This window comes from Podarcis bocagei (assembly GCF_964188305.1).
Source record: "Podarcis bocagei genome assembly, chromosome: 12".
Taxonomy (NCBI): domain Eukaryota; kingdom Metazoa; phylum Chordata; class Lepidosauria; order Squamata; family Lacertidae; genus Podarcis; species Podarcis bocagei.
Genome location: NC_138137.1, coordinates 27,825,153 through 27,834,012, shown reverse-complemented (window position 1 = coordinate 27,834,012; position 8,860 = coordinate 27,825,153). Strand labels below are relative to the sequence as shown.

The following is an 8,860-nucleotide window of genomic DNA, read 5'->3' as shown; positions in this document are numbered from 1 at the left end:
TCTCAAGTAATCTTTTAAGCTTTTTTAATTCTTTTCACACTGCCCAGGGAGGTCACTTTGGTGCTGCTAAACTAGCCTTTTGACTTTGCCCCCAGAGGTGCACTCCATTGTCTCTCGAGATAGGCAGATGCCAACAGCAACATCTGACAGCTGTAAACTGACTATGGGCATTTCTGTTGATGAGACCTGTGATTCTCAGACTTCTTTTCTCTAGCTTGGTATATTGTGTACTCCAAAGGTTCTTAGACTTCCTACCCCTAAGGTCCACTTGAGGTAGCTGAAAAATATTGGGGCCCACCAGTCACAAAAGACATAGCCTCCAATGGGCTGTGGCATGGCTAGAGCTATGGTAGGCAAGTGAAGAGGCACTGGGCAGCCTGTGGCACTGATGCCCCCTGAAAGTGGTTCTGGAACCACTACTGGGTCCCAGCCAACTCTTTGATAAACACAGGTATAATTGACACTGAGGAGCCTAGGATTGAACCTGGGACATTTTGCATGCAAAGTGCAAGCTCTGCCATCAACCTATGGCCTCCCTCCAAGTGGCCCTTTGTTGAGGCTTCATCCATCACTGTGTTTTGGAAGGGAATGGCTGTGAAGCATTGTCTGGACTTACTCCCAGGAAAGTGTACATAGGAACCTGAAACAAGTTTGCATTAAATCAATTAAGCAGTATTTGGATGGGTGATAGGAAACATGGACTGCCATTTCACTGATTCACTTCCAATGTACAATGGCAAAGAAAATCCTAGAAGTGGCTGTGAATTTGGCCCACAATTAAAGAGAGAGCTGTTTATGAGGTTTGATTAACCTTAACCGTAGAGTTCCGTCAGCTCAATCCTCTGCACACAGGGCATAGATAACATTGTGTGGACTGGAAAACTAACTATGGATAGTGTGCAGGTGAACAGTGAGAACTGGTGCAGGGTAATGCAGTGGCTGAGAGTGTGAAATGGGAAATCCCCTGGTCTTTAACCAATGTAAACTATCCCCTCTGCATCTGAAACATCTGTTGTGTTCCATGCTCTGTTAAGAACAGCTGGAGCAGGAATTTTACTGATTCCACGTGCATGGATTCAATCTTCACATTGTTTCACGTCTCCCAATATCTGTAACCCTCAAACTATTGAGAAGCTAACAGTGTAACATTATACAAGTGATTTAGCTTCAAAGTCCAGTACAGCTTGGGATCTGAAGGATCAGCAGCCATCAGCCTGTCCATTCATTCATATCAGGGATGGAGAACATGTAGCTGTCCAGGTGTTTCTGGACTACAACTCCCATCAGCCTCAGAGTCAGCATGTCTAATAGTCAGAGATTATGGGAATTGCAGTCCAACAATTTCTGGAGGACCACAGGGTCACCAGCCCTAATGGAAATCTTCCTCAGGGGCCATCCTTTGGGAGCCCACACCCTCTGAGGTGTTAGGACTCCTCATTTTTTCAGTGGTGGCATCCTGGCTTGAGGAATGCTCTCCTTGGTATGGTTTGCCTGGGCCCTTCTTTGTATTCATCTCTATTTAGTTTTTAAATGCCTGTCCTGCTTTTTCAAAGCAGCTCACGGCATAAACTGAAAACAATAAAATTCACAGTACCAGCTCACTTTGGAACCGCAGGAAAACTGTGAGATAAATTAGACATCCCAGCAGAGCAAGTTCCATCAAACAGCTGCAAAAAGTAGCCCAGCAACTCTCCGGATAATTAACAATCAGATTAAAACCAAGCTGAGTATGTGACCTATCCAGAAGCCTTTATAAAAAGAAAGGTCTTTGCTATATGGGGAGAAGGTGAGACCAACTTCTTTTTAGGAGGCACTTTTTAGGAGGAGAATCTGAGAAGATTCTCCATAGTCAGAGATAGCAGTGCTGCTGAACACCAGTTTCTGGAGGCCACAGGATGGAAGAGGGCACTTGTGCCTAGGTGCTGTTTGCCAGTTTCCCAAAGGAATTTGGTTAGTCACTGTGAGAACAGGATGCTAGATTAGATGGGCCATTGGCCTGGTGCAGCAGGTTCTTCTTATGTTGCTATGTTCTCTCTCTCTCTGCTAGTTCCAGTATGATGGACCATTAGGATTGATGGAGCACTTAGCAAGGGAGCATGTTCATGCAGGAAAGGGTAACCTGATCCCAATCCCATAAGAGCTTTCAAGATCATCACCAGCATCTTGAATCAAGTCTGTCCCAGAATGCAGCTGTTTCGACAGGTGAGTTTACATGCTCCCAATAGGCAGCTCCACTCAACTGCTACATTCTGGGACAGCTGAAGTTTCTGGACACTTTTCAAGAGCAGTTCCACATAGAGCATTCTGCAGTAGTCCATACATGATGTAATAAATGTCTTCAGATCTTCCGAATCCAGGAATAGGTATTGTTGGCACCCCAGCCTCATCTGGACAAAAGCATACTTGGTCACCAGTGTCACCTGAGCATCCAAGGATAGCACCAACCTCAGACTATGACCCTGTTGTGCAACCCCATCCAACCATGGTTCCCAGCCATGTCCATTCTGTAGGAGGCCTACAGAGATAGAAGGAAGGGTTTGCATCTCCATGGAGGGAGTCCCTGTGCATGTATACAAATATGTGTCAGCTGGGATGAAAGCGGCTGCCACGCAAGCCAGCATCTAGCAGAAAGAGAAATCCGGGTACTAGAGAGGCCATCTTCATGCCATCTTAACCACGGGTACCGAATGACTGAACCAGAGATCATACAATGTAAGGCTATTTGTAATCAAGAGGAAATCCAAACCAAACAGCCCGAATCATTGGAAACTATGTGACATTGCTTTGTTTCAAAAAATAACAGGTGCTGAGGCACAGAAGTCTGCCTCCAAATTGTTCCCTCTGACCTGGAAGTTCGGCTTCCTAATCCCAGATCTGTGGGAGTCGTCTTACATCTGAGGCCCCCACCACTTGGAGATTGGGATGCAGGCAACAATATTTTTTGCTCCAACAGGGTACTAATTGTGGTCTAGAGTTCAGGAATGTCAACGTTCCAGAGTACAAGCTAGGTTCCCAAAGCAGCAGACATCTTTGGATTTAAGATCCTTTTGGATTTAAGAGGAGATCTTTGGATCTTATCTTCCTTTGGTCTTTAACCCATAATGGGAGGCAATCTTAGGCACACCTACTAGGCAGCAATCCCATCTATACAGTGGGACATATGCCTGAGTACACATGCATAGGCTTCCACAGCATGGTATATTTCCAGGAATAAGCAAAACCAGGCTGGTGTGGAATCAAGCTCAGAGCCCCTTCCCTCCCCCTTCCTCTTTGCTTTCTGCAGGGTAAGAGGTTCTACATCTGGCGATGTCAGAAAGAAGCCTTTGCTCATAAATCAAAGCCAAACGGCGCTCCCATCGCCCCCAGTGCCTTGGGACCCCTCGCAGGTTTCACCCTCCCGGGTCCTGAGATCAAAAGGCTGTTCCTCAAGCCTTAAACACCTAGGAAAGGCAAAGGGTGATTTGACAAGAGGATGCACCTTGATCAGGAGGGGGAAAGTGTGGGGAGGAGAAGGGGGGCTGGGTTTTCCTCTCTGAGACCTCCCCACCACCCCCTAACAGGTTGTCTCACAGTTCTTTCAGGCAAAAACCAACAACAGCAAACCCCTTGAATTACATTAACAGAAAGCACTGCCTTTTTCTTTTCCGTATTTTAATCAACCTGCTTAAAAGTCTCCCCACCCCTTCTCTCTGCAACACAGATGTGAGGGAGCTGTGGCCCTCCAGATGTCCTCAGACTCCAGGTGAAGGTTTTATCTCCTTTATCTCTCAGACCGGGCATAGGGGGAGGGCAGAATAGGATGGCAAGTACAAAGGCTGAGATCTCCATGGTCAAAAGCTGGTGTGCCTTCCAAACAGATCAGCCATGAAATGAGACCAGGCTGTTGCAAGAGAGCCAGGGCAGTGTAGAGATTAAATGGTGCTGCCTGCGGAGATCAAGGTTCAAATGAAACTCAGGCACTTTCTCTCAGACTAACCTACCTCACAGGGTTGCTGTGAGGATAAAATGTGTGCATGCTGGCGAGAACCATGTAGGTCACCTTAAGAGACGTGGCTAAAAAATTAGATATAAACTGAAGAAACAATGTTGCCTGCACACACACACACACACACACACCTGTCAATTTGGACTGCTTTTTCCTGATTCATTGTCCTTGCTGTGTTTTATAATTCTGTGTTGTAGACCAACCACTTTAGATCTTTAAAAATATTAAGTGGCAAATAAATATTTTTAACAGCAGCAACCATATGCAAGAGTGTATGGAGTAGCCAGAAACAGTCATCTTCACACTTGTATTCCACTTTGCATCCATGGTGTTCAGGGCAGCATATGGTATGTTTGTGCCTAATGACATTTTAGCTCCACAAGAGCCCTGTAAGAGAGGCTGAAGCAGCCTTCCTCAACCTGGTACCTTCCCAGTGCAGTTGGACTCCAACTCCCATCAGCCCCAACCAGCACATGCAATGGTCAGGGAGATCATAAGTTGGAGCTAGAAACATCCCAGCCCTAGACCATCCCCATTGCTTGATGAGCCATTAGAGTACACTGTCTCTTCATTCACAATGTGCCCTACAGAGAACCCTTGGCTAGTAACACACACACACACACACACACACACACACACACACACACACTTCAAAAAGCTAACACTCTCCACTGTCTCAAGATTTGGCTTGGTTCATGCTTCACCTTTGCCAGGGATACAGCATATGGCTACTCCAATTTGTGAAATGGGGGTGATCATCACCAATTATGAAAAGGACTGTAAAGCACTTTGCAGGTTAAAAGCTAGACTTGAAATATACTGTTTGGCAATCTGATGAACTGACTTTCCTTTCTGCATTTGAACCTCTTGCCTTATCAATCTTGCCATTCTTCAATCTTGTTTTGATATCCATATGGACTGCTTTTATTAATGTATATGTTCAAGGCAGGATCGATGGATTATTTCTTATTGTTAATGTGATCTGAGAATGTTTCAATGTTTTCTTTTTGCTATTTCTGCTAATTAAATTGCAGCAGCAGCTACAACAACAACAAATGTGCTTACCTAAAGGCTTTTTAGGTTTTTTAGGTCCCACTGATTTCAAATTCCAGAAGTGTCACCTTGTTGGTTTGCTGTATCAGAAACAGCAAACCATCTTGTGGTGCCTCACAAATTTGTTGTGGCATAAACCAGGGAACTGCCGCATGAGAACAAGATTTCATTTCTTAATTTGTACATGGATATCCAGACTTTTCTCCAAGCAGTCCCAACCTCCTCTTCCTCCCCCTCCCCATCTTATCCTTGCACCCACCCAGTGAGGTAGATTAAACTGACTGGCCTGTGGTCACCCAGTTTGACTGAATTGTATATATTTTAATTGAAATATGTGCAGAAAGGTCCTACTGACTTTAGTGAAACAGAATTGCAGGTACCTTGTAATTTATTACATTGTTATTATTATTTGGAGATGTTTCCTAACAAGAAACTGTTGCTGACCTTTTTCTGTTTACACAGAATCAGCTGGACTCAGATCCTATGAAAGTTCTGGGAAAGGACATTGGTGCTCAGGCATAAAACATCTGCATATATTCAGGAGGACATAGGTTGCTGTGGAATTTGCTTTCAGGTACAGTGGTACCTCGGGTTAAGAACTTAATTTGTTCTGGAGGTCCGTTCTTAACCTGAAACTGTTCTTAACCTGAAGCACCACTTTAGCTAATGGGGCCTCCCGCTGCTGCCGCGCTGCTGGAGCACGATTTCTGTTCTCATCCTGAAGCAAAGTTCTTAACTCGAGGTACTATTTCTGGGTTACTGGAGTCTGTAACCTGAAGCGTCTGTAACCCAAGGTACCACTGTAATTTGTGAGATCAGCTCCCCCCTCCCCCCGCATCCCATTGATTCAAGGAAGAGTGTTTCCAGCCCTATCCTAAACATACTTAATAATGCAGATGCGTATATCCTATTCAGTTCAAGGATGTGATACTCACAGGTAAGTACCGGTACGTGTGCACTGGAATCATATCCACAATGTCACTGATCAGATGTGTGTGTGTCGAGCCTCCACCAAATTTTTTATAGATGAATTCAACTCCACAAAAGAGTGAAAAATCACAGAGAGGGGATGAGCCAGTTGCAAGTCAGGGGTGGCAACACAGGAAGGGGAAACTTAGCAGCTCTTTGGACACAATAAACCGGTCAGAGGCAGGTCAAAATGAATAATGAGGAGATGGGTAGGGATAGAGTGAAATGATTTTTTCCCCCAGCACAGGAACTTCAAAGTGAGATTCCAGCATGTGAGTCTCAGCAACCTTTGATTCCATGTGTTTAGGACTCAATCCAGACCAGGGTTTTCTCTCCCACAGCAGGTGTAATGTTAGCATATAAAAACTAGGGTGGTTTTTGTTCTCCCCAGCTGCTACTGCTGTTGTGGATGGCTCAGTACGTTACCTTGTACATTCTGAGCTTTGCATCAAAAACAATTATTATCACAGATCTTTCCTGTCATACAAATGGAAGTAAGGAAAGAGAGTGTGTCATGCATGAGATGAAGTGGGCTGTGTTCCATAGAAATTTCATAATAATTAATCTGTTAATCCTGTAAATAATGACAAACATATTTCATTTAAAGCATACTTAAAACACATGGCTGCACACACACACCCAAGAATCCTGGAAGCTGTAGTTTAAAGGTGCTGGGAATTGTAGTTCTGTGATGGGTAAACTAAAGTTCTTTTGGGGAAGTCATTAAATGTGATTTAAATGTATGATGCCTGTCCTAGGCAAAAGCAACAATTTCTGTGAAATAACAATGTGTTTGTTTTACACCAAGTAGGACCAGCTGCATCTCATGACAGAAAATAGGATAAAGAGGACAATTGTTGATATTTATTTAGAAATTGTGCAGGGTCTTAGAGCTGAGCTGATATTTCATTTATTTCTCTTCATTTTTATTTTTCCTTTTGTGTGGGGGGTGGGGGTGGGGAGGCGGGGAATCAAAATCAAAGACCCAGGAATTGTCTTCCTCCCTCTCCCTCCTTCCCTAACTCAACTGTTTAAAAAGGAAAAGGGAAAAGAAAAGGGGGAAAAAACCCTGTCATTATCCCCATTTCCAGATTCCTGTTTGAAATTCGCGATTCAAGCCGGAGGACATTTAATAGCTGGCTGGATTAAATATAGCAGACTCCAGCCTCGACTGCCTTTGAAAAGACAGGTCTCGGGGTTGCGCCTAAATTCGCAGGATGAAAACTGATCTATGATATATGTTTTAAGTTTAGATCTGAAGGGAGAGAGTGAGGTGGGGCGGCGGCGGAGCGGGGAGGAAAAGCCGCCCGGCTCTGGATCTGGTTTATATTGGTGCAAAGCCCTTGAAGTTGAAAGGTGCTCCGCGAACAGAAGAAACTGGCGGGGGAGCGGGGGGGGGCAGCCGCGGCATAACTGGAATATTTGATTATGTTACATTTCCACGTGGCTCCAATGTTTGCCTTCTCCCCAGCGTCAGAAAGAAAACGCAAGGCAATGGTAACTGACGATGATGATGGGTTAATAATAGGTCAATAATAGGTTAATAATGAGTATTATGGTTAATAATAATAAAAATATTATTATTGTTGTTCTTGTTGTTATTGGTTAATATAACAACAATATGATTGATGGTGATTGATGATGATGATAGGTTAATAATAGGTCAATAATAGGTTAATAATGATTATGATGGTTAATAATAATAATAATAATAACATTTATTATTGTTGTTGTTGTTATGATTATTATTATTGGTTAATATAACAACAATATGATTGATATGATTAATAATAATGACAAAACGTGGCTAAAAGTTGCATGGGATAAGAAGGCTGCAGTCCTTTACGGGCATACCTGGAAGTACCGGTAAGTCCTATTGACTACAATGGGGCTTACGTCTGAGTAGACCTCCGGTTCCGAGTTCACGCCGCTTGAGGTCCACGTCAGCAGCATCAGGTCGGGTACTCCTCGTTCTCGCTTGATCGTTGGTGGGGGAAAACCGCTGATCGTCTGAATCCTAGAATTAGTAGAGTTGGAAGGGATCGGCGGGGTCATCTAGTCCAACCCGCTGCCAAGCAGGAAACTCAACTCGAGCATACCTGACGGGTGCTTTTTTTAAGGAGAGCCCCCCACCTCTCCTGGAACAGCTCTTACTACCGTCAGAAAGTTATCCGGACAGAAGGCAAGATGCAATTCCTCCTCCTCCTCATACTATTACACACACACACACGTGTGTGTGTGATTCCGTGTTGTATTTCCCCCTTCCTCCTAAGGAACGCGCCACACGTTGTTCTCTCGCTGCCTCGTTCAGTTCTCACAACAACCCTGCAAGGTAGAGCACGGACCATAAAAGGTTCCAGTCAATCCAACTGCGGAGCCGTAGACCGGGTCTGAATCTGTTAAAGTCCGTGGCAAAACTGGCGGCTGCTTAAAATCGTGTGAAATGGGAAGCGGGGGTGGAGTGGGGGGCTAAAAGTGTGTCGCTAGCCAGTAACTTGAGTCAAACCATTTAGCTCAATAACTAACTTAGTTGGTCTCTATATATATGGGTTTCGGGGAGGGGGTGTCCCCAGCCCCAGAAATGCCACGAATTGAACCCGGAGCTTCTGCTTGCCCAGCGATTCCTCTCCCACTGAGTCACGGCCGGAAGTGCCACCCTAACGACGGACAGCCCAGCTGCTGTTTTATTCCACCACCATGCCCCGCAGTTGAATTTCTTTCGTTCCTGTTCACAAGATCAGAGGCGAAGCGCAACACGACGACTTTTGGAAGTGGGGGGGGGGTGCGCTTTTCACAGAGCAATCTTATGCCTGCTCTGTCAGACGTGAGTCCCTTTCAGTTCGGTGAGGCTTC

At 44.8% G+C, this 8,860-nt stretch overlaps 1 long non-coding RNA gene across 1 annotated transcript; it reads right to left on the bottom strand.

Moving 5' to 3' along the window:
- Positions 1-6,246: 6,246 nt before the first annotated feature.
- LOC308569442 lies at positions 6,247-8,541 on the bottom strand. The gene is made up of 2 exons (XR_014000737.1): positions 8,236-8,541; positions 6,247-7,974 (listed from the first exon to the last, which is right to left on the bottom strand). It is a non-coding gene; the product is annotated as an uncharacterized lncRNA (long non-coding RNA).
- Positions 8,542-8,860: the final 319 nt, after the last annotated feature.